The sequence below is a fragment of the Gorilla gorilla genome, chromosome 21, assembly GCF_029281585.2.
Source record: "Gorilla gorilla gorilla isolate KB3781 chromosome 21, NHGRI_mGorGor1-v2.1_pri, whole genome shotgun sequence".
In the NCBI taxonomy this organism is placed as follows: domain Eukaryota; kingdom Metazoa; phylum Chordata; class Mammalia; order Primates; family Hominidae; genus Gorilla; species Gorilla gorilla.
The window spans coordinates 35083717-35109020 of record NC_073245.2 but is presented as its reverse complement, the minus strand read 5'-3'; the positions used below and the strand labels follow the sequence as shown (position 1 = coordinate 35109020).

At 42.8% G+C, this 25304-nt stretch overlaps 1 pseudogene; it reads right to left on the bottom strand.

Moving 5' to 3' along the window:
* Nucleotides 1-19327: 19327 nt before the first annotated feature.
* On the bottom strand, nucleotides 19328-24840 carry LOC129529032 (V-set domain-containing T-cell activation inhibitor 1-like; annotated as a pseudogene).
* Between the last annotated feature and the right edge of the window lie 464 nt (nucleotides 24841-25304).

Genomic DNA, 25304 nt, shown 5'->3' with positions numbered 1-25304 from the left:
TCTACTTTCTTTTTATTTTCTTGCTTCAGAGGTTTTCTGAAGTCTCAGTGGACAATTCCGTGTACACCAATGACTTCCTACCTCGAGCACCTGCAGACCTCTGCTTGGGGATATTATCCAACCATGGACTGGGCTTGGTCCCTGCATGGAGGAGGCACACAGTTCCAAGGAGCTGGTGCCCACAGAGCAGCCCTGAGCTAGTGAGGAAAGTGAGTTGTGACAGTTCTCAGGTATGCCCTACACTGTCTCCCGGAAGTTCCCAGTTGCTCACAGGGACATCCTGATTATTGACTCATCTTCTGTTAGCTCCCTCCCTTCCCCATTCCACCCCTGCCCCCTGTTATCTACCCGTGTTTCCTGGAATCATCTTACAAATGACTTGTGCCAAATGCTTGTCTCAGGGTCTGTTTGGGGGGATCCTGGGATAAGATATCTCGCTACTTCCCACTTTTGAGGCAATCACTTTTAATCCTCTTACCTGTTTCTAGACTGTGTATTCTTATTACTGAATAATATTTTATATAGCCATTTCTTTATTTAGCCATTTTAGAAATTATGCTGTATGAGGACTTTGCTATCTTTCCTTACTTCTCTTTCTCACATCCTCTTTATATTTGTTAAACTGATAATATTTACATTATTATGACTATATACCATGTCATAATTACATTTCATTTCTTGTAGAAAGTTTTGTTTTTCTCTAGAGTTAATCATTGCCTTCTTTTTCATTTTCTTTGCATTCCAGGAATCTCATACCAATTCCTCCCTCACCTGCTATTATAATTTTTTAATGCTGCCAAGTATATCAGATCATCTTGTGATTCATTGATCTATTTTTCCTACAAACATATCTCCTGCAGCCCTCCAGTCTCCTCTCCAGCCTAGGCTCTGTGCAGGAACCATCTTGGGACATCCCCGTGAGCACCCCAGCAGCTCCCTCAGCTTCCCTCTTGTGGGACCCCTATCTCCTGGGTCCCATGTCTTCCTCCTTCTTGGTTTGTGGCCTTCATCTTGGTGGATCCTCCTTCCAGTAGCTTCTTCCAAGAGGATGATTTGGGATAATGTTTTTGAGACCTTATAGGTCTAAAATTATCACTATTTTCACATTTCACATCACTCCACAATGGATTGACAGTTTGGCTGGGGATAGAATTCTAGATGGAAAATAATCTCCCCTGAAGATGTGGAAGCACTGCTCCCATGGCTTCCACTGTTGTGTTGAGAAGTTCTTTCAGAGTCTTCACTCGTGGTATTTGACCTGTGTTTTTCTCTGGAAACTTTTAGGATCTCTTCTTTGTTCCCAGTGTTCTGTAATTTCCTGATGATGTTCCTTGATGTTGGCCTGCAGTCATTTGTGTTTCTGGGTGTCTGGTGGGCCTTTGGATAGAGGGACGAGTTCTCCCCTTGTGGGACATTTTCTTTTGTGCTTCGTTTGAAAATTCCCTCCATGTTTCCTGTACTTTCTAGAACTCTGATCAGCCATATGTGAAAGACCTGAAGACATCTCTCCAAGACTTACAGAATCACTTCAGAGTGATTCTCAGAGGTATATCTCTGAAGTGATCTTTAACTTTCTTACCTTTTTTCTCTTATTGTTCATCTTGCCTCTCCCTACCACTTTCTGAGAGATGTCTTCAACTTTATCTTAAACTCTTGCCACTGAATTTTTGTTTTGGCTATTACACTTTTAATTTCCAAGAGGTTGTTTGGTTATTCTTACTTTCTGTTACTTTTTAAAAAAGATCAGTTCTGATTTCTATTATTTTCATAGAGACAAGCCCTCTCATCTCTTCTAGGATATTAATTGCAGTTCTTTTTAAAGCTTTCTTCTCTTCTATGCTTTGTCTCTATTTCCACTGGGTCTCCTATTTTTTGTTTATTTGTTTTAGTCTTTGTGTCCAACATTACAGGCTTTCCTCGGCTACATTTTCATATTTAAGAATGAGTAAACCAAAAGCAACTGGAAGTTCTGTGTGTGTGTGCATGTGACCGTGTGTGTGCACGTGAGAGTCTGTGTGTGCATGTGACTGTGTGTGTGCATGTGAGAGTCTGTGTGTGCACGTGAGAGTGTGTGAGAGTCCGTGTGCGTGAGAGTCTGTCCACGTGAGAGTGTGTATGTGAGTCTGTGTGTGCACGTGACAGTGTGTGCATGTGAGAGTGTGTGCATGTGAGAGTGTGTGTGCACATGTGACTGTGTGTGTGCATGTGAGTCTGTGTGCACGAGAGTGTGTGTGCATGAGAGTCTGTGTGTGCACGTGAGAGTGTGTGCATATGAGAGTGTGTGTATGCATGTGAGAGTCTGTGTGTGCATGTGAGAGTGTGTGTGCATGTGACTGTGTGTACATGTGAGAGTCTGTGTGTGCATGTGAGTGTGTGTGCATGTGAGTGTGTGTGCATGTGAGTGTGTGTGCGTGAGAGTGTATGTGTGCGTGAGAGTCTGTATAAGTGCATGTGAGGATGTGCACGTGAGTGTGGTGGGGGCGCTTGCTGACCTGTGGGTTTTCCTGCAGGTCATTAGGCACCAGGCTAGTGACCTAGGCCTGAGTGATCTCACATTTTTCTGTCATAATCACTCCTTTCTGTCTGGTGCCTTAGTCCTGCCCCCACTGCTGGATGTCTCCACCTTGGAAATGTATCTAAGTCATTTCTCCAGAGAAGACACTCCCACTTCCCGATGGCTGGGGGAGGATAGTTCTGGGGCCACTGGAGCCCTGGCAGTGTCTTCTAGGCATCTGCTTGTTTCCCCTGCAGACTTTCCCTCTTAGCTCCAGCCTCATCCTGCTTTCCCTGGTACTTGGGGAGTCCAATTCCTGAGCCTTTCTGGGTTTCTGTGGCACACGATGACCTACATTTTAGTGGTGTCCCCTCCTCAGGAACTTGGGCCTTTTCTGTTCATGCTCTTTCCATCTTTGTTGACCTTCCTTGTCTACTGTTTCCTTTGCCTTTTTCTCCCCTCCCGTTTTCTTTGTCTCTGTGAATTTGTATACTTTTCCCTTTTGCTTTTATTTTGGTAGCACTTGGGGAAGCAATGAAAACAAAAACTGCTGCTCAATTTGCCACGTTTAACCAGTGCCCCATAATTATTAAGGGTCCTGCCGTAACCAATCAAGAGAATTTATCATCATTTATTTACCTGTAAAAGGATTTTCAAATTGTTCTCAGTGTTTTGTTATGATAGCAAGTGCTTCAGTAAATCTCCATCTAAATAGAGCTTTTTATTTCTGATAAATTGTTTTCTTGGGCTGAATTCCCAGGAGGAGACTATGATTCCAGCAACTTCATGAGCTTTTTTCTTTATTTCTTTCCTTCCTTGTAGCCGCCCCAAGCTGAGGATGTGTTCCTGCCAGCCTTTATTATCACTTAGCAGTGATGGTACTATTTGTCCCCCAGTGTCCTCGGGGATGGGCCGAGGAGGGAGCAGGGCAGGGTTGGCACAAGGGCTCATCGCTGGAGAAGGCCAACAATGTGCAGAAAATGTGGATTTTGTGACAAGCGTGACACAGTGGCTGCAGAAAGAAAGGAACAGGTTGTGTGGGCGAGGAGGGGCCTCTGCAGTGACATTTAATCACTGGACATTAACAGGGGACATCTGTCACTGCCACTCAGTGAGGAGGCTAGGCTTGCAGCCCGGGATGACAATATGTTCTGGGGTCATGATCACGTGAAAAATACCACTTTTGCAGAGGGTCCTTCCAGCGTTTGTGACAAATCCTTCTATTTTTATTACAGAAATCCCGGGCAAATCCTTCAGTCAGGGAAGTTTCTATTAACACGCAGCTGGTAAGTGAAAAATAAAACAACCAAGAGAAAACCCACACCAGATCCCAAATAATCACATGCTGGCCCTGTGAGCACAGGGCAGCCAGGCAGATGAGAGCACAGCCCTCAGAGGTCCCTGTGACACGCGTTTGAATGGCACAGCAGAGACCATAGCCCCTCGGCCCACCCCTTTCCTGGAGCTGCACTTCCCTTGCCTGTCTTGTGCTTCCTCCTTTTCTCTCAAGAAGGAGATTTTATCACATACTGGCTGCTCAGTCAGCACCTGGGGCACCCTAGAAAGACCCACCCCTTGCCTTGTCCTCCACCTGTGGCAGCTGCAAGCCGGTGGGCCAGGAGAATATTTTAAATGCAGGATAGCTTTTCCCTGCCTCCCTTTTTGCTTTTCTGAGGTTTTTCATTGGTTAACATGTTTGGATGTTTTCTCCAAAACAGCAGTAACTATTTTTCCATGAAGTTCATCTTGTTTCTAAGGGCAGGTTTATTGAGGTATAATTGAAAAGCAGTAAAGTTCACCCTTTTAAATGTACAGTTCTACGTGTTACAGCCATATAAATGCCAGTCTTGGAGGTTGACTAAGCCAAATGACCACTTGGCTTAGGTGGTCTCCTGGAAGCAGAGCCTAAGGCAGGGATTTGGTGCTTGTGTGTTATTGAGGAGAAGGGAGTGAGCAAAGCTGGATAGGAGAGTGGAAGGAACCGAGCAAGGATGTGAGGGATGAATTGTCCCACAGCAAGTCCTGCCTTGAGGAAGGGGCACAGCGGAGGACCCATCGGGTCAGCTGAGGGTGAGTGGAGGAAGCTGGGCCTCCAGGCATTTTGGAGCCAGGTGGTTCTGCCAGCCTCGGGCAGTTCTCCAGGGAAGGATGCCCAGTGAGCCTGTAGCTGCCAAGTCTCACAGCAGCAGGGGTGTGTGTGTGTGTGTGTGTGTTTATGTGTGTGTGTGTGTGTGTGTGTGTGTGGCAGCACCAGCCAGTAAAAGGCAAAAGCATCTGGTCAGGCACTGATCCTACAACCAAACTTTCTTAGCATATTTAACTTGCACAAAAACCACCCTAGGAAACCCCAGGATACTAGGAAGCCAGCTCTGCCTCCCCAGCCTTCCCAGCCACAGGAATGAGCTTGCTGAGGGCCCAGCCCCGGGGCGGGGAGTCTGCTGCAAAGGATATGAAAAATTCTCACCATTACTTCTGCATGTGAAAAGAATATGCATGTTGGAAATAACTTCCTAACTTACATAATTTTAAACATTTGTTTAGACTTATAGGAGAAATATTTTTACTGACTTTTGCATAAAGCGTACTGGAGGAAATTCATAAAACATAAGATGTAAAAAAGAATTTAAAAACTTGGAATTAGTTGAGCATAGTGGTGGGCGCCTGTAATCCCAGTTACTCGGGAGGCTGAGGCAGGAGAATTGCTTGAACCCGGGAGGCAGAGGTTGCAGTGAGCCAAGATTGTGCCACAGCATTCCAGCCTGGGCGACAGAGTGAGACTCTGTTTCAAAAACAAACAAAAAACACAAAAAACTTGGGCACAAGCATCCTGTTATAAGTCAGGAGCCATTTCTACCCAGTTTCTCTCAGGAAGTGCCCTGTGGAATGTACTGTAAATAAAGCACTTAGCAATCATTAACGCTCATGCTGTAAGCCTGGATTACACTGCAGTTCCAAACACATACCGTATACATGGGTGGGATCAACATCTTCCTAAAGCATAATCTAGGAATCAAGTCCCTGAATTTGAGAAAACCGGCTTCATTTGAGCAGGATTAATTCCTCCCACTTGCATCAGGAGAGGCTGTGCTAAATCTGTCAGAAGCATAACTATAAAGTCAATTCCTATGTATATGTGTATATAGCTGTATCTGTCTTTCTCTCCATCTGTCATGCATTTTAAGGCACTTTAAGGTGACACACAAAATGGAAATAGATTGACTTATATTCATTTTTGTTCAGAGCTGCCAGAAACATTTCTGAAATGTACATTTTTCCAATTTTACCTCATTTTAGTTTCATTGTTTTGTTCCTTAAGCAAAGTATCACTAACAGATCTTAATATATGGCAATAAACCAGGTGCCGCTAAGTGAGAGAAAAATAGGTACAATTGATTGTCACTTGATGGGTGTAAGTAAAGCCTTTTTGGTCATAATTCCTCAAAAATAAGGCTCTAAACACTGGAAAAGAAATAACCTTGCATGTCAGGTGTTTTCTCCTTATTTGTTTTATCAAATCTAAAAAGCACCTGATTAGGTTGTCAACTGATAATGGAGCAAAAATGGAGTTTGCAGCATGTAACTGGGAAGGGGTTCAAATATTTGAGTGGGCCAGGTGCAGTGGCTCACACCTGTAATCCCAGAACTTTGGGAGCCTGAGGAGGGTGGATTGCTTGAGCTCAGGGGTACGAGACCAGCCTGGGAAACATGACAAAACCCCATCTCTACAAAAAATACAAAAATTAGCTGGGTATGGTGGCGTCCACCTATAGTCCCAGCTACTAGGGAGACTGAGGCACCAGAATCGCTTGAAACTGGGAGGCAGAGGCTGGAGTGAGCTGTGATCGTGCCACTGCATTCCAGCCTGAGTGACAGAACAAGACTCTGTCTAAAAAAACAAAAAACAAAAAACCAAATATTTGAGTGATGTTGCTATAGAGAAACTGCTTCCAGTCCCATGGATTTCATGTGAGCAGGTATCTTGATGCTCCATTTGTAAAACTGAGAAAAGAGATGAAATGGGTGATGAAACTGTCAGGCTAGCAATAAACAGCATCCAGCTATGCATGATGAACCAATCAAAAAAGTTCTATTTCAAAAAAGATACATTCCTCCAATAAAATAGGAGTTTTTATGTTTAATCATTCTTTAAATTTTAAGTATATTTATTATTGCTCAACTGTGCATAATAATAATTGTTATAATTCAACCCAGATGACATTTTAAATACATAGAAACATATGATTGCAGGAAATTTTTATTTTTAATTTTTTGAGACTGAGTCTCACTCTGATGCCCAGGCTGGAGTGCAGTGGCATGATCTTGGCTCACTGCAAGCTCTACCTCCCAGATTCAAGCAAATATCCTGCCTCAGCCTCCCAAGTAGCTGGGATTACAGGCGCCCACTGCCATGCCCAGCTAATTTTTGTGTTTTAGTAGAGATGGGATTTCACCATGTTGGCCAGACTGGTCTCTAACTCTTGACCTTGTGATCCACCCGCCTCAGCCTTCCAAAGTGCTGGGATTACAGGTGTGAGCCACAGCGCCTGGCCGGAAATTTTTTAAAATTAGTTAAAATGATATATTTTTGTTATAGAGACATATGACATTGTTCAATGAAGGATCTTCTAGCACAAAACATATATATTAGGGTCAAATTCTTTGGGGCAACTGGAATAAATACAAATTCAAGGTGTGAAAGGAACAGTGTTAAATTTCTCATTGAAAATGAAATTTTTTTTATTTTCCAAAAGTAATGTATTTCAGAATAAATTTTCATTAAACAATATTGAGTATCGAAATCTAAATTTCATTTTTTATTGGAGTAACTTTAAGTAGTACCAGGTATAATCTAAGTATCACATTTTTTAAACTTTACTATAAAACTTACAATATAGGTTTATCTTGCACATGAGTATCAACTTCAGATATATGACATTTCTTTTTTTTTCAGTGCTATCACTTTATTTTATTTTATTTTATTATTATTTTTAATTTTATTATTATACTTTAAGTTCTAGGGTACATGTGCACAACGTGCAGGTTTGTTACATATATATACACATGCCATGTTGGTGCACTGCACCCATTAACTCGTCATTTACATTAGATATATCTCCTAATGCTATTCCTCCCCCCTCTCCCCACCCCACGACAGGCCCCAGTGTATGACGTTCCCCATCCTGTGTCCAAGTGTTCTCATTGTTCAATTCCCACCTGTAAGTGAGAACATGCAGTGTTTGGTTTTCTGTCCTTGCGATAGGTTGCTCAGAATGATGGTTTCCAGCTTCATCCATGTCCCCACAAAGGACGTAAACTCATCCTTCTTTTATGGCTGCATAGTATTCCATGGTACATAAGTGCCACATTTTCTTTATTATTATTATTATTATTATACTTTAAGTTTTAGGGTACATGTGCACAATGTGCAGGTTAGTTACGTATGTATACGCGTGCCATGCTGGTGTGCTGCACCCATTAACTCGTCATTTAGCATTAGCTATATCTCCTAATGCTATCCCTCCCCCCTCCCCCCATAACAGTCCCCAGAGTGTGATGTTCCCCTTCCTGTGTCCATGTGTTCTCGTTGTTCAATTCCCACCTATGAGTGAGAACATGCGGTGTTTGGTTTTTTGTCCTTGCGATAGTTTACTGAGAATGATGATTTCCAATTTCATCCATGTCCCTACAAAGGACATGAACTCATCATTTTTTATGGCTGCATAGTATTCCATGGTGTATATGTGCCACATTTTCTTAATCCAGTCTATCATTGTTGGACATTTGGATTGGTTCCAAGTCTTTGCTATTGTGAATAGTGCCGCAATAAACATACGTGTGCACGTGTCCTTATAGCAGCATGATTTATAGTCCTTTGGGTATATACCCAGTAATGGGATGGCTGAGTCAAATGGTATTTCTAGTTCTAGATCCTTGAGGAATTGCCATACTGACTTCCACAATGGTTGAACTAGCTTACACTCCTGCCAACAGTGTAAAAGTGTTCCTATTTCTCCACGTCCTCTCCAGCACCTGTTGTTTCCTGACTTTTTAATGATTGCCATTCTAACTGGTGTGAGATGGTATCTCATTGTGGTTTTGATTTGCATTTCTATGATGGCCAGTGATGGTGAGCATTTTTTCATGTGTTTTTTGGCTGCATAAATGTCTTCTTTTGAGAAGTGTCTGTCCATGTCCTTTGCCCACTTTTTGATGGGGTTGTTTGTTTTTTTCTTGTAAATTTGTTTGAGTTCATTGTAGATTCTGGATATTAGCCCTTTGTCAGATGAGTAGGTTGCGAAAATTTTCTCCCATTTTGTAGGTTGCCTGTTCACTCTGACGGTAGTTTCTTTTGCTGTGCAGAAGCTCTTTAGTTTAATTAGATCCCATTTGTCAATTTTGGCTTTTGTTGCCATTGCTTTTGGTGTTTTAGACATGAAGTCCTTGCCCATGCTTATGTCCTGAATGGTATTGTCTAGGTTTTCTTCTAGGGTTTTTATGACTTTAGGTCTAACAGTTAAGTCTTTAATCCATCTTGAATTAATTTTTGTGTAAGGTGTAAGGAAGGGATCCAGTTTCAGCATTTTACATATGGCTAGTCAGTTTTCCCAGCACCATTTATTAAATAGGGAATCCTTTCCCCATTTCTTGTTTTTGTCAGGTTTATCAAAGATCAGATGGTTGTGGATGTGTGTATTATTTCTGAGGGCTCTGTTCTGTTCCATTGGTCTATATCTTTGTTTTGGTACCAGTACCATGCTGTTTTGGTTACTGTAGACTTGTAGTATAGTTTGAAATCAGGCAGCATGATGCCTCCAGCTTTGTTCTTTTGGCTTAGGATTGTCTTGTCAATGTGGGCTCTTTTTTGGTTCCATATGAATTTTAAAGTAGTTTTTTTTCCAATTCTGTGAAGAAAGTCATTGGTAGCTTGATGGGGATGGCATTGAATCTATAAATTACCTTGGGCAGTATGGTCATTTTCACGATATTGATTCTTCCTATCCATGAGCATGAAATGTTTTTCTGTTTGTTTGTGTCCTCTTTTATTTCGTTGAGAAGTGGTTTGTAGTTCTCCTTGAAGAGGTCCTTCACGTCCCTTGTAAGTTGGATTCCTAGGTATTTTATTATCTTTGTAGCAATTGTGAATGGGAGTTCGCTCATGATTTGCTTCTCTGTTTGTCTGTTTATTGGTGTATAGGAATGCTTGTGATTTTTGCACATTGATTTTGTATCCTGAGACTTTGCTGAAGTTGCTTATCAGCTTAAGGAGACTTTGGGCTGAGACGATGGGGTTTTCTAGATATACAATCATGTCGTCTGTGAACAGGGACAATTTGACTTCCTCTTTTCCTAATTGAATATCCTTTATTTCTTTCTCCTTCTTGATTGCCCTGGCCAGAACTTCCAACACTATGTTGAATTGGAGTGGTGAGAGAGAGCATCCCTGTCTTGTGCCATTTTCAAAGGGAATGCTTCCAGTTTTTGCCCATTCAGTATGATATTGTCTGTGGGTTTGTCATAAATAGCTCTTATTATTTTGAGATACGTCCAATCACTACCGAATTTATTGAGAGTTTTTAGCATGAAGGGCTCTTGAATTTTGTTGAAGGCCTTTTCTGCATCTATTGAGATAATCATATGGCTTTTGTCTTTGGTTCTGCTCATATGATGGATTAATTTTATTGATTTGTGTATGTTGAAGCAGCCTTGCATCCCAGGGATGAAATGGACTTGATCGTGGTGGATAAGCTCTTTGATGTGCTACCGGATTCGGTTTGCCAGTATTTTATTGAGGATTTTTGCTTCAGTGCTCATCAGGGATATTGGTCTAAAATTCTCTTTTTCGTTGTGTCTCTGCCAGGCTTTGGTATCAGGATGATCCTGGCCTCATAAAATGAGTTAGGGAGGATTCCCTCTTTTTCTATTGATTGGAATAGTTTCAGAAGGAATGGTAGCAGCTCCTCTTTGTATCTCTGGTAGAATTCAGCTGTGAATCCGTCTGGTCCTGGACTTTTTCTGGTTGGTAGGCTATTAATTATTGCCTCAATTTCAGAGCCTGTTATTGGTCTCTTCAGGGATTCAACTTCTTCCTGGTTTAGTTTTGGGAGGGTGTATGTGTCCAGGAATTTATCCATTTCTTCTAGATTTTCTAGTTTATTTGCGTAGAGGTGTTTATAGTATTCTCTGATGATAGTTTGTATTTCTGTGGGATCGGTGGTCATATCCCCATTATCATTTTTTATTGTGTCTATTTGATTCTTCTCTCTTCTCTTCTTTACTAGTCTCGCTAGTGGTCTATCAGTTTTGTTGATCTTTTCAAAAAACCAGCTCCTGGATTCATTGATTTTTTTAAGGGGTTTTTTGTGTCTCTATCTCCTTCAGTTCTGCTCTGATCTTAGTTATTTCTTGCCTTCTGCTAGCTTTTGAATGTGTTTGCTCTTGCTTCTCTAGTTCTTTTAATTGTGATGTTAGGGTGTCAATTTTACATCTTTCCTGCTTTCTCTTGTGGGCATTTAGTGCTGTAAATTTCCCTCTATACACTGCTTTAAATGTGTCCCAGAGATTCTGGTATGTTGTGTCTTTGTTCTCATTGGTTTCAAAGAACATCTTCATTTCTGCCTTCATTTCTTTATTTACCCAGTAGTCATTCAGGAGCAGGTTGTTCAGTTTCCATGTGGTTGTGTGGTTCTGAGTGAGTTTCTTAATCCTGAGTTCTAGTTTGATTGCACTGTGGTCTGAGAGACAGTTTGTTATAATTTCTGTTCTTTTACATTTGCTGAGGAGTGCTTTACTTCCAACTACATGGTTAATTTTGGAATAAGTGCAATGTGGTGCTGAGAAAAATGTATATTCCATTGATTTGGGGTGGATGTCTGTTAGGTCTGCTTGGTGCAGAGCTGAGTTCAATTCCTGGATATCCTTGTTACCTTTCTGTCTCATTGATCTGTCTAATGTTGATAGTGGGGTGTTAAAGTCTCCCATTATTATGGTGCGGTAGTCTAAGTCTCTTTGTAGGTCTCTTAGGACTTGCTTTATGAATCTGGGTGCTCCTGTATTGGGTGCATATATATTATGATAGTTAGCTCTTCTTATTGAATCGATCCCTTTACCGCTATGTAATGACCTTCTTTGTCTTTTCTGATATTTGTTGGTTTAAAGTCTGTTTTATCAGAGACTAGGATTGCAACCCCTGCTTTTTTTTTTTGTATTCCATTTGCTTGGTAGATCTTCCTCCATCCCTTTATTTTGAGCCCATGTGTGTCTCTGCATGTGAGATGGGTCTCCTGACTACAGCCCACTAGTGGGTCTTAACTCTTTATCCAATTTGCCAGTCTGTGTCTTTTAATTGGGGCATTTAGCCCATTTACATTTAAGGTCAATATTGTTATGTGTGAATTTGATCCTGTCACTGTGATGTTAGCTGGTAATTTTTCTCATTAGTTGATGCAGTTTCTTCCTAGTCTCGATGGTCTTTACAATTTGGCATGTTTTTGCAGTGGCTGGTACTTGTTGTTCCTTTCCATGTTTAGTGCTTCCTTCAGGAGCCCTTGTAAGGCAGGCCTGGTGGTGACAAAATCTCTCAGCATTTGCTTGTCTGTAAAGGATTTTATTTCTCCTTCAGTTATGAAGCTTAGTTTGGCTGGATATGAAATTCTGGGTTAAAAATTCTTTTCTTTAAGAATGTTGAATATTGGCCCCCACTCTCTTCTGGCTTGTAGAGTTTCTGCTGAGGGATTCACTGTTAGTCTGATGGGCTTCCCTTTGTGGGTAACCCGACCTTTCTCTCTGGCTGCCCTTAACATTTTTTCCTTCATTTCAACTTTGGTGAATCTGACAATTATGTGTCTTGGAGGTGCTCTTCTCTAGGAGTATCTTTGTGGCATTCTCTTTATTTCCTGTATTTGAATGTTGCCCTGCTTTGCTAAGTTGGAGAAGTTCTCCTGAATAATATCGGGAAGAGTGTTTTTCAACTTGGTTCCATTCTCCCCGTCACTTTCAGGTGCACCAATCAGTCATAGATTTGGTCTTTTCACATAGTCCCTTATTTCTTGGAGGCTTTGTTCATTTCTTTTTTACTTTGTTTTCTCTAAACTTCTCTTCTTGCTTCATTTCGTTCATTTGATCTTCAATCACTGATACCCTTTCTTCCAGTTGATCGAATTGGCTACTGAAGCTTGTGCATGCATCACGTAGTTCTCATGCCATGGTTTTCAGATCCATCAGGTTATTTAAGGTCTTCTCTATGCTGTTTATTCTAGTTAGCTGTTCGTCTAATCTTTTTTCAAGGTTTTTAGCTTCTTTGCAATGGGTTCGAATATCCTCCTTTAGCTCGAAGCAGTTTTTTATTACCGATCGTCTGAAGCCTTCTTCTCTCCACTCGTCAAAGTCATTCTCTGTCCAGCTTTGTTCCATTGCTGGCGAGGAGCTGCGTTCCTTTGGAGGAGAAGAGGTGTTCTGATTTTTAGAATTTTCAGCTTTTATGCTCTGGTTTCTCTCCATCTTTTTGGTTTTATCTACCTTTGGTCTTTGATGATGGTGATGTACAGATGGGGTTTTGGTGTGGATGTCCTTTCTGTTTGTTAGTTTTCCTTCTAACAGTCAGGACCCTCAGTTGCAGGTCTGTTGGAGTTTGCTGGAGGTCCACTCCAGACCCTGTTTGCCTGGGTATCACCAGCAGAGGCTGCAGAACAGTGAATATTGCAGAACAGCAAATGTTGCTGCCTGATTGTTCCTCTGGAAGCTTCGTCTCAGAGGGACACCTGGCCGTGTGAGGTGTCAGTCGGCCCCTACTGGGAGGTACCTCCCAGTTAGGCTACTAGGGGGTCAGGGACCCACTTGAGGAGGCAGTCTGTCCGTTCTCAGATCTCAAACTCCATGCTGGGAGAAACACTACTCTCTTCAAAGCTATCAGACAGGGACGTTTAAGTCTGCAGAAGTTTCTGCTGCCTTTTGTTCAGCTATGTCCTGCCTCCAGAGGTGGAGTCTACAGAGGCAGGCAGGCCTCCTTGAGCTATGGTGGGCTCCACCCAGTTCAAGCTTCCCGGTGCTTTGTTTACCTATTCAAGCCTCAGTAATGGCGGGTGCCCCTCCCCTAGCCTTGCTGCCACCTTGCCGTTCAATCTCAGACTGCTGTGCTAGCAATGAGCGAGGCTCCGTGGGCATGGGACCCTCCAAGCCTTGCACGGGACATAATCTCCTGGTGTGCCATTTGCTAAGACCATTGGAAAAGCACACTATTAGGGTGGGAGTGACCCAATTTTCCAGGTGCCATCTGTCACGGCTTCCTTTGGCTAGGAAAGGGAATTCCCCGACCCCTTGTGCTTCCCGGGTGAGGTGATGCCTCGCCCTCCTTTGGCTCACGCTCCTTGGGCTGCACCCACTGTCCTGCACCCACTGTCTGACAAGCCCCAGTGAGATGAACCCGGTACCTCAATTGGAAATGAAGAAATCACTCATCTTCTGTGTTGCTCACGGCTGGGAGCTATAGACTGGAGCTGTTCCTATTTGGCCATCTTGGAACTTCTCCAGGAAATGTTTGTTAATGCATTTTCTAAAGTGGATGATGGTGGGCATCAAATTGCCTTTTATTTAAAAAGAGCACTCTAATAATTTCACTTAAAGCTCTTCATATGGACAGTGTGCTGGGAATATTCTTTGTAACTATTTAAAATGTGAACTCTTTCAGTGATGTATTGCTATGTCAAAAGCCATTCCAGACTACAGTGGCTTAAACAACACCACGTTACTTCTGGGCTCCCTGCTATTGGGACTCAGGAGAAGCTGAAGGTGGCCCTACTGATGACTAATCCTCAGTTGGGGAGTGGGAGCAGCTGAGTGTCACAGAGAGAACACAGCCTCAGGATGGAGACAGTCAGGCCCCACTCACCTTGTGACTGCAGGAAGCACCGAGCCTCTCTGAGCTCTGGTCTCACCCACCGGATGAGGCCACCCACTATGTGGCTGCAGATGCAGCAGGCAGCCTGGCTGTGGAGGGGAAGGAGGGCAGCAGGCAAGGGTTCAAGGGAGTGGTGGAGCCTATAGGGGCAGCACAGCTGCCAGTCATGTGGTAGTGGGAGCTCAGAACGTTGGAGATGGGTCCTCCCCAGCCCCTGGTTCCTCTTGCTGAGTCCCACATTGCCTGTGCTCTCCTGGTTACTGAGCGAGCAGCAGCCATTACAATGGGGGGCCATGGAGGGCGGCGATGGGGCTCCTTAGTTTTCAGCTGAGCCCTGCAGGGAATGGCTTTTAGTCTCGAGACTGGAGGGTCTTCATGCCGGTGGTCTTCCTGACCCACAAGGCCCTGGACAGTCCATAGGCCCATGCCCTTCTAACCCCATTTGTGCCTGAGCCCCACCCCCACACAAGTGCTCCCCAAATGCTCCCTTGGCCCATGTCCCATGAGAGCATGAAAGTCTTCACCCAGAAGTCGAAGGGCCTCAGGAAAGCTGTGTGCAGTGGAAAGGACAGAGGAGGGGGTCCTGAGCAGCCCTCCTGTCTCAACAGCCCCCCCTTTCCCATTCCCTCTATCCTCCCCAGTCCCCCAGGTGACAGAGGTACTCCTCTCTGGGTCTTGCCAACCTCCAGTACCCACTGGACGCAAAGGAGATATTTGCTCAGACTTTGCTGACTCCGAGGTGGATGGCCTGGGGCAATTCCCCAGCCCTGCGGTTGGGGAAGGAGGAGGCTGAGCTTTGGCCCCGTCTCTGGGGCAGGAGGAGGCTAGGCTGTGGCCCCACCACTGGGGAAGGAGGAGGCTGGGCTCTGGCCCCACCACTGGGGAAGGAGGAGGCTGGGCTGTGGCCCCACCACTGGGGAAGGAGGAGGCTGGGCTCTGGCCTCATCACTGGGGAAGGAGGAGGCTGGGCTCTGTGCTATGCCTTGGGGTTGGGGAAAGTTGTGCTCTGGCCCTTTCCTAACTCTGATTCAGGTTCATTGTCCCTCTAGGAGAGCTCCAGGCTATTTCCCCATTAGTTCTTTTGAACAGGTCTCATCATGTGATATGGACACAGCATTGTCTAGTTTTATACCAGGAGAGAGATTCCTTCTCTTGCCTAATTCCTGGCCCTGGCGGTGGCCCTATCCTTCTGAAACCCCATCTGTCACCTCTGACTGCCCAGCAATCCTTCCTCCTTCTTTTGGGGCCACCTGCATTTCTCTTTGGGGACATGGCCTGCTTTCATGGTGTCTCGGTAGAACTATTGATAGAGGTGTCCTACCCCTGCACTACCCTGGGCATCCCAGCCCGCCTCTCTGCAGAGGAAAGCTAGAAGAGAAGTGTAAGAGTTAAAGAAGAAAGAAACATGAAACACAGCTTAACAGTTAAAGACAGGTTTATTTAAGAAAAAAAATCCGAGAGGCGCTTCTGGGTGATTTTGGTCAGGAGTGCTTTCTCTTACAGACTAAGTATATATTGGTTTTAGGGTGACGGGGCTTATTACAAACTTAGAATGTTTCTGTGTGGGGAGAAGTTTATGATGGGGTCGGAATGTCTGTTACCTTGGGGCTGACATCTTCCTGGCCGGAGGGGGCTTATCTTGGGGCTAGCATATCTCTGGTCAGGGAGGAGTTTGGAATGTTTCTGATCAGAGATGTTATTTGTGGTTTATGGTCATGTTGACCTTAGCCGTTAGGCTGCTGCCCCTTGGATTTAGGTGGTTTTTGATTAAGGTGAACTTTAAAATGACAGTGCTTGTCCAAGATGACGAAACTCCTGCTCTGTCAAGAAGTGGTCAGCACCTCTAGCTCCTGAGCTCCAGTGCCAGGGCCTCTTGTTTTGTGGGCAGACCAGCCTCTCTGCCTTTGACTCTACAGCCTCCTGCGCTCCTGCAATGTGCTGTGACCACAGTGCCCTGGCTAAATCCATCTCCTTTCCTTCTCTCTCCAGGACAGTTTCATCACAACACACAGGAGGTAGAAAAGAGGTGAGAGTGTGGACACAATACACTCTGTGCCTGCAGTGGCTGTCTCTTCCTCCAAATGCTCCCTCCCTCCAGAGGGCCCATAGGGGCGAGTGTGTGGCCCCAACAATGTCCTTCCTGGGCACAGAGCCCATGTGGGGCATTGCTCTGCAGGATAGCAGAGAACATGCTTCAGTGAGGCTGAGCCTGCGGCCCCTAGACATGGAGCCGAAGGAGGGGGGTTCCCCACAATTGTTTCTGCAGGTTCAGCTGCACTATGATCTCTTCTCAGTTATCACATATGGGGTCCCATTTGACATAGATTGGATGTTTTGTCCCCTCCAAATCTCCTGTTGAAATGGGATCTCTGGTGTTGGAGGTGGAGCCTAGTGGGAGGTGTTTGGGTTATGGCGGGGATGCCTCATGAATGGCTTGGTGCTCTCCTCCTGGTGATGAGTGAGTTCTCTATGAGTTCACATGGGATCTGGTTATTTAAAAGAGGCTGACAGCCCCTCCCTCTCTGTCTTGCTCCCCATCTTACTTTGTGATACACTGGCTCCTGCTTCACCTTCTGCCATGACTAAAAGCTTCCTGAGGCCCCACCAGAAGCCAAGCAGATGCCCGTGCCATGCTTGTATAAATGAAGAATCAAGAGCCGAGTAAAACTCATTTCTTGGCCAGGCACGGTGGCTTATGCCTGTAATCCCAGCACTTTGGGAGGCCGAGGCGGGTGGATCACCTGAGGTCAGGAGTTCGAGACCAGGCTGGCCAACATGGCGAAACCCCGTCTCTACTAAATGTACAAAAAAAATTTAGCTGGGTTTGGGTGGTGGGTGCCTGTAATCACAGTTATTTGGGAGGCTGAGGCAGAAGAATTGCTTGAACCTTGGAGGTGGAGGTTGCAGTGAGCCGAGATCATGCCACTGCACTCCACCCTGGGTGACGGAGTGAGACTATGTCTCAAAAAACAAAACAAAACAAAAACAAAAAACAACAACAAAACAAAACAAGATACTTCATTTCTTTATAAACTGCCCAGTCTCAGATATTCCTTTGTAGCAATGCAAATTGACTAACAGGCCATTCCACAAGCCAATAAGTTCCCCTTTTGCCTAAATCAGTCACAGCTGGTTTTGATGCTTGCAACCAGAAGCACCTTGAAAATTTTATCTGAAGGAGAGTATTTGATTTCCATTTTTAATAGTATTTGTGAACCGGTTAAACTGAAAACTTTCTCTAGAAATGCTAAATAAAATCTATGTGTCTTTTTTTTTAGGAAATGTATATTAAATCATTCTCTTGAACGATCAGAACTCCAAAACTAGTTTTCTATAACAAAATGTAATACAGACACGGTGGCTCCAAGGGCCAGGAAGGCAGTGGTTAAGACACGAAAAGTGTGGGAAGGGGGCTGGAAACAAAGCATTCTTTTCCATCAAAGCTTCATTCCCCAAGGCCTCAATTCAAACAGTCATTGTCCCTGCTTTCAAAAGTCTCTGTGTGCTTCATGGAAGGTATATGTTTGTTGCCTTAATTTGAACTGTGGCCAGGCAGGGTCTGGAGATCTAAATTCAGAGTAAGAAAACCTGAGGTAGAACTCAGGCAGCTCTCTTACAGAACTTGGCTTAGAGGGTAGAATGAAGGGAAAGGAACTTAGAAGTGCAACAAGCTGAAGATAATCCCATCAGGCATTTCCCACAGGCCTTGTCAACTCTGTTCTCTGAGAGATGTTATCCTGGTGTCCGATAGAGTTTGGGCTGTCTGTGCTGAGGCAGCAGCCAAAGAGACAGAATGCTTATTTGCCAATGACTAATGTGAGGAAGCAGATTTGTTTGTTCCCCTCTTGCTAGGCCCTTTTCTACTCTAAATCAGGGTTTCTTAGCCCTGACACAGTTGACCCTTGGGACTGGGTAATTGTAATGGGGAGACGTCCTGTACACGGTAGGAGGTTGAGCAGCATCCCTGGCCTCTACCCACTAGATGCTAGTAGCACCGTCTCCTCCTCCACTCCCTCATTGTGGCAACCAAAATTGTCTTCAGACATTCCCCCGGGGATGGGGGGCGAAAATCTCCCCAGTTGAGTCTCACTGCTCTAGATGCTATTGAAAACTGAGGTCATAGCTATCTATGCAGGATGGAAAGGAGAAGCCTCAGAGCTTGTGATGACATAATGCCACATAGTCACGGTGAAAGGTCCTTCCCTGGACCATTCACAGAAGAACATCATCTGAGAAATAAACCCACATTTGTTTGAAAAGATGGTGCTCAGTTTACTTATAAAATCAGTGTCACAGACTGGTTTGTTTATGCTAAAATTATGATCATTTTTCTTATCTTTGGCATTTTTCAGTTGGGAAGAGAAACTGAGGCACCTTTGGCAGCATCATAAAAAGTGAATCACTTGACCCATTACTAAAATGCAGCCGTCCCTGAGTTGCAAAGTGGCAGTCAATTAGCAGCATCTTAGAATATACACTACAGCTTAATTTGTGGAATATAAGACATGGATATATTGGGATAGAGACTTTCTGGGAGCTTTCTTAGAGCAACATTACAGCACATATAACTAAAATTTCAGAGACAAAGAACACGCACTATCCTATCCTCTCACTCCCCAGTTGATAGGTAGGGGGAGGTCCCTGAGAGCTGGGGATGCACTTGTCTCCTCGTGCATTTTACTTATTACTCTTGTCTAGTTCAGATGAATTATTTTCCCAACTTCTAATATGTCTTTGAAGATAGATTTTTCTTGTTCATATTGGAGCCTTCTGCTTTTGGCTTCTTTTTGTTTCTTGTTCTTGTTTGCTCACTCCAGACTTCTAGATATGAATTCACTTCCTCCCAGAAATATAAAATTAGGTCATATCTGGTGGCAAAATAGTTCTGTAGATCACTGTTGTAACGATGACTTTGCATGCTTTTTTGTGGCCGAGTCACATTATTTTAGCATTAGGTAAGGGGCAAGAAGCAGAAGTGCCCAGCTGATGGCAAAAAAAGAAGAGACACACAGAGAAGACTTTGAGTTCAGCAGCTGTAGGTGACTCCGCCTTTTGATCTCAGATTCTGTCCTTTGATATCCCCTGTTGCTTTGGCAATGTCATTTTCAATCATACAGGAGTATGTGTTGTTGATCGTAACATTGTAGAGCACAGACACAACCTTCATGGCCACATCCTCAGAGTTCAGCTCAAAGGTGGTATTGGAGACTTCTGAGAATTTGGCTCCCTGGTCAACTAGGGATCTTCAGACCACTGTGGGCTGGGAGACCCATAAGGGAGCCTCACATCGCAAGGTCTCTGAGCTGGCATTATAGTCTACTTTCACCTCTGGCATGCTGAAGGCTCCAGTTTTATACTCAAGGTTAGCATTCCCCTTGCCTTTAGAAGTGATGATATAACATTTGTAGGTGCCAGCATCTGTGAGTTGTATGTTTTTCAGCTGCAGAGAGGCATTGCCAACTATCACTTGATCAGCAAGCACTGCTGTCAGGCCTCTGAACATTTCATCCTGCTCTGACAGCTCATCTTTGTCTTCTTTGAACTCATGGACCAAGCCTATAACCCTTTCCTTCAGCCATTGTATCATGATATCAGAAAGTTTGATGTCAAGTTCAAAAGTGCAGCTCAGGATTCCATCCTCCCCAATGTTCCCAGCTGAGGTGAGAGTAGCGACTGTGATGGAGTGTCTCCCTGAAATACCAAAGCCAATGATGGGTGCAATTGCTCCAGCCAGAGTAATGATGATGCTAATTATGCTGTAGAAACTTCATGGCTTTTTCTTTGTTTTCATGAAGACCCAATCTGCGGCTCTTTAGCATATTTTTTTTTCTTTTTCTTTTCTTTTCTTTTCTTTTTTTTTTGAAACAGAGTCTCACTCTGTCTCCCAGGCTGGAGTGCAGTGGCGCCGTCTCCGCTCACTGCAAGCTCCGCCTCCCGGGTTCACGCCATTCTGCCTCAGCCTCCTGAGTAGCTGGGACTACAGGCGCCCGCCACCACGCCCGGCTAATTTTTTTGTATTTTTTAGTAGAGACTGGGTTTCACCGTGTTAGCCAGAATGGTTTTGATCTCCTGACCTCTTGATCCACCTGCCTCGGCCTCCCAAAGTGCTGGGATTATAGGCGTGAGCCAACGCTCCCGGCCTAGCATATTTCTTAAAGAAAAAGGTGGACTGATAAATGATCCCAGGTGAAATTTATATCTATCTGGATTAAATCCTTGTGCTTTTCTGGAGGAATCAGGGAGCACAGAGAGGCTGCGATACCATGCTTCTTGAACTTGGATGTCATACGTGTCCTTTTAAAGTCACAGCTTATCTCTCATCACTTAAGGGGAATTTTCAGTGGCCACAAATAAAGGGTAAAAACCAGAGTGGTGAGAAGAACTGCTTTGTGGACGTTGCCAGCTTTAGCAACCAGACTTTTTCTTTATTTTTAAAAATTGAGCAGAAAGTACAGAGAGTTGCCAATACACCCCTCATCCTCCACAACTTCCCCTATTATTAGCATCTTGCAGTGGTGTGCTACATTTATTATAACCAATGAACCAGTATTGGTACATTATTAACTAAAGTCTGCAGTTCACATTAGGGTTCATCGTTTGTGTTGTACATTATTTTTTAAAAAATTTTTTGTAGAGATGAGGTCTCGCTATGTTGCCCAGGCTGGTCTCGAACTCCTGGGTCAGGTAATCTTCCCACCTTGGCCTCCCAAAGCATTGGGTTTATAAGCATGAGCCACTGTGCCTGGCTATGTTGTACATTCTATGGGTTTAGACAAATGTATAATGTTATGTATCCACCATTATAGCATCATATACAACAGTTTCATTGTCCTAAAAGTCCTCTGCATTCTGCCTATTCATCTCTCCCTTCCTCCCTCCAAATTCCTGGCAACCACAGATCTTTTTACTGTCTGCATTGTTTCGCCTTTTCCAAAATGTCCCATAGTTGGAATCAAACAATAAGTATGACACTTATATGTCACTTTAGTGTCTTTTATTTACCAACATGCATTGCATGTGAGGTTGCTCCATGTCTTTTCTTGGCTAGATAACTCACTTCTTTTTATCACTGAATGAGATTCCATTGCCTGGATTTGTTTATATATTCATCAATTGAGGGAGCATCTTGATTGCTTTCAGTTTTTGGCTACTAGGAAAAAGCTGCTATCAACATTCCTATGCAAGTTCTTGTGAGGGCATAAATTATCAACTCAATTGAGTAAACAGCAAGGCGTGTGATTGCTGGACCACATGGTGAGACTCTGTTTAGCTTTGGAGCAAACAGCCACACGTCCTCCAAGCTGGCTGCACCATTTTGCATTCCCTGCAATGAATGAGAGTTCCTGTTGCTCCACATTCCCATCAGCATTTGGTGTTGTGAGTGTTTTGGGTTTTCATCATTGTGATCAGCGTGTAGTGTTATCTCATTATTTTAATCTGAAGTTCCTTAATGACATATGATGTTGAGCATCATTTCATATAATTGTTGCCATCTGGATATCTTCTTTCATAAGTGTCTGTTCAGATCTTTTGCCCACTTAAAAACTGGGTCGCTTGTTTTCTTGTTGAATTTTAAGAGTTCTTTCTATATATTGAATACAAGACCTTTAACAGATCTGTGATTTGCAAATATTTTTTCCCAGTCTGTGTCTTGTCTTTTCATTATCTTAACAATGTGTATCACTGAGCAGATATTTTTAATTTTAATAAAGCCTAACGTCAATTATTTTTGTCATGGATTGTGCTTTTGGGGTTGTATCTAAAAAGTCATCACCAAATCCAAGATCATTTAGATTTCTTCCTAAATTATCATCTAGGAGTTTTATAGTTTTGCATTTTACATTTAGGTCTATGATTCATCTTGAGTTATTATTTGGATAAGTTGTAACATTATTTTTTTGACTGTGGGTGTTAATTATTTCCACATCATTTGTTGAAAAACTTATCCTGTCTCCAGTAAATTGTCTTTGTTAAGATCAGTTGAATATATTTAGGTAGGTCCACTCCTAGGCTTTCCGTTCTGTTCCATTAACCTATGTGTCTCTTCTTTCATGAATACCATTTTGTCTTTATTACTGTAGCTTTATAGCAAGTCTGGAAATTAGGTAGTGTCAGTCCTCTGGCCTTGTTCTCTTTCAGCCAATGCAACTGTGTTGGCTTTTATGAGTCTTTTACCTTTCCACACAAACTTTAGAATTTCTTCGTTGACATCCACAAAGCAACTTGCTGGGATTTTGATTGGGATAGTTTTGAATCTATAGATTAAGTTAGGAAGAATTGACATCTTAACAATATTTAGTCTTCATATTCATGAACATGGATATCTCTCCATTTATTTAGATATTTGATTTCTTTCATCAAAGTTTTATAGTTTTCCTCATATAGATTCTGTACACATTTTCTCAGATTTATACCTAAACATTTCATTTAGGTATAAATATTTCATTTATTTGTGCTAATGTAAATGGTGTCATATTTTTAATTTGAAATCCCATTTACTCATTGGTGCTATATAAGACAGCAATTAACTTTGCCTATTACTCTTGTATCCTGCCACCTTGCTATGATGGTGTATTAGCTTCAGGAGTTTATTTTCTTGATGCTTTGAAATTTTCTACATAGACAATCATTTCATCTGCAAAGAAAGACAGTTTTATTTCTTCCCTCCCAATTTGTATGCCTTTTCTTTTCTTATTGCATTGACTAGGACGTCCAGTATGATATTGAATAGGAGGGGTGACAGGGGACATTCTTACCTTTTACCCAAAATTAAGGGGACAGCATCTAGTTCCTCACCACTAAGTATGATGTTAGCTGTAGGTTTTTAAAAAATTTATTTTTAATTTTTGTGGGTACATAGTAGATGTATACATTTATGGGTGACATGGTTTGGTTCTCTATCCCCATCCAAATCTCATGTTGAATTGTAATCTCCAGTGTTGAGGAAGGGACCTGGTGGGAGGTGATTGGATCATGGGGGAAGATTTTCCCCTGGCTCTTCTCATGATAGTGAGTGAGTTCTCATGATATCTGATTGTTTAAAGTGTATAGCACTTCCCCTTCACCCTCTCTCTTTCTCCTGCCACCCTGTGAAGACATACTTGCTTCCCATTCACTCTTCCATCATGATTGTAAGTTTTCTGAGGCCTCTCCAGCCATGCCTTCTAATAGCCTGTGGAACTGTGAGTCAACTAAACCTCTTTTTAAAATAAATTACCCAGTTTCAGGTAGTTCTTTAGAGCAGTGTGATAATGGACTAATACAGAAAATTGGTACCAGAGACGTGGGGCATTGCTATAAAGATACCTGAAAACATGGGAGCAGTTTTCACTTAACATAATGATCTCCACTTCCTATGTCAATTTTTTCTGTAGTGCAGATTAAGTCTGATGTTTCTTTGCTGATTTTCTGTCTGGAAGATCTATCCAATGTTGAAAGTGGGGGGTTGAATTCTCTAACTGTTATTGTACTGGGGCCTATCTCTTTCTTTAGCTCTAATAATATTTTCTTTATATATCTGGGTGCTCCAAAGTTAAGTGCATATATATTTACAATTTTTATATCTTCTTGCTGAACTGACCCCTTTATTACTATGTAGTGAGCTTCTTTGTCTTTTCTTATAGTTTTTATCTTGAAATCTATTCTGTCTGATATAAGCATAGCCACTCCTGCTCTTTTTTGTTTCCATTGGCATGGAATATCTTTGTCCGTTTCTTTATTTTCAGTCTATGTGTGTCTTTATGGACTAAATGTGTTTCTTGTAGGTCTTGTTTTTTAATTCGTTGAGCCACTCTATATCTTTTTATTAGAGAGTTTTGTCCATTTGCATTCAATGTTATTATTGATAAGTAAGAACTTAGTCCTGCCATTTTGTTGTTTTCTGGTTGTTTTGTGGAGTTGTAGGTTTTTTGTAGATGTTCTTTATCAAGTTGAGAAAGTCTTCCTCTATTCCTAGTTTTCTGAGAGGATTTTTTTCTTTATCTTGAATGGGTGTTAGATTTTGTCATTTTTTCTGCATTTGAAGATATGACAATATGATTTCTTCATTTCTATGTGATAGATTACATTAATTGATTTTTTTTTTTTGAGACAGAGTCTCGCTCTGTTGCCCAGCCTGGAGTGCAGTGGTGTGATCCTGACTCACCGCAACCTCCGACTTCCAGGTTCAAGCAATTTTCCTGCTTCAGCCTCCTGAGTAGCTGGGATTACAGGCACCTGCCACCATGCCCAGGTAAGTTTTGTATCTTTTTAGTAGAGATGGGGTTTTACCATGTTGGCCAGACTGGTCTTGAACTCCTGACCTCAAGTGATCCGCCTGCCTTGGCCTCCCAAAGTGTTGGGATTACAGGCATGAGCCACTGTGTCTGGCCACATTGATTTTTAAATGTAGAACCAGGCTTGCATACCTGGGATTAAATCTGTCACCCAAGCTGGAGTACAGCGGCACAGTCATAGCTCTAGTCATAGCTAGGAGTCATGAACTCCTAGGCTCAAAGGATCTTCCTGCCTTTGCCTCCCTAGTAGTGGGACTAAAGGCATATAGCACCATGGCTCGCTATTTAATTTATTTTTATTTTTAGATACAGGGGTCTTTCTGTGTTGCCCAGCTGGTCTCTAATTCCTGGCCTTAAGCAATCCTCCCACTTTAACCTCCTGGGTTGCTGGGATTACAAGCGTGAGCCACTGTCCCTGGCATAATTCTTTTTATACGCTTTTGGGTTAATTTGCTAATATTTTGATGATGATTTTTGCATCTATGTTCATGAGAGATACTGGTTTGTATTTTTCGTTTCCTGTAATGTCTTTATCTAGTTTTGGTGTTAGTGTAATGTTGGCCTCATAGAATGAGTTAGGAAGAATTCCCTTTGTTTTCATATTTTGGAAGAGACTTTAGAGAATTTGTATTATTTTTTCCTT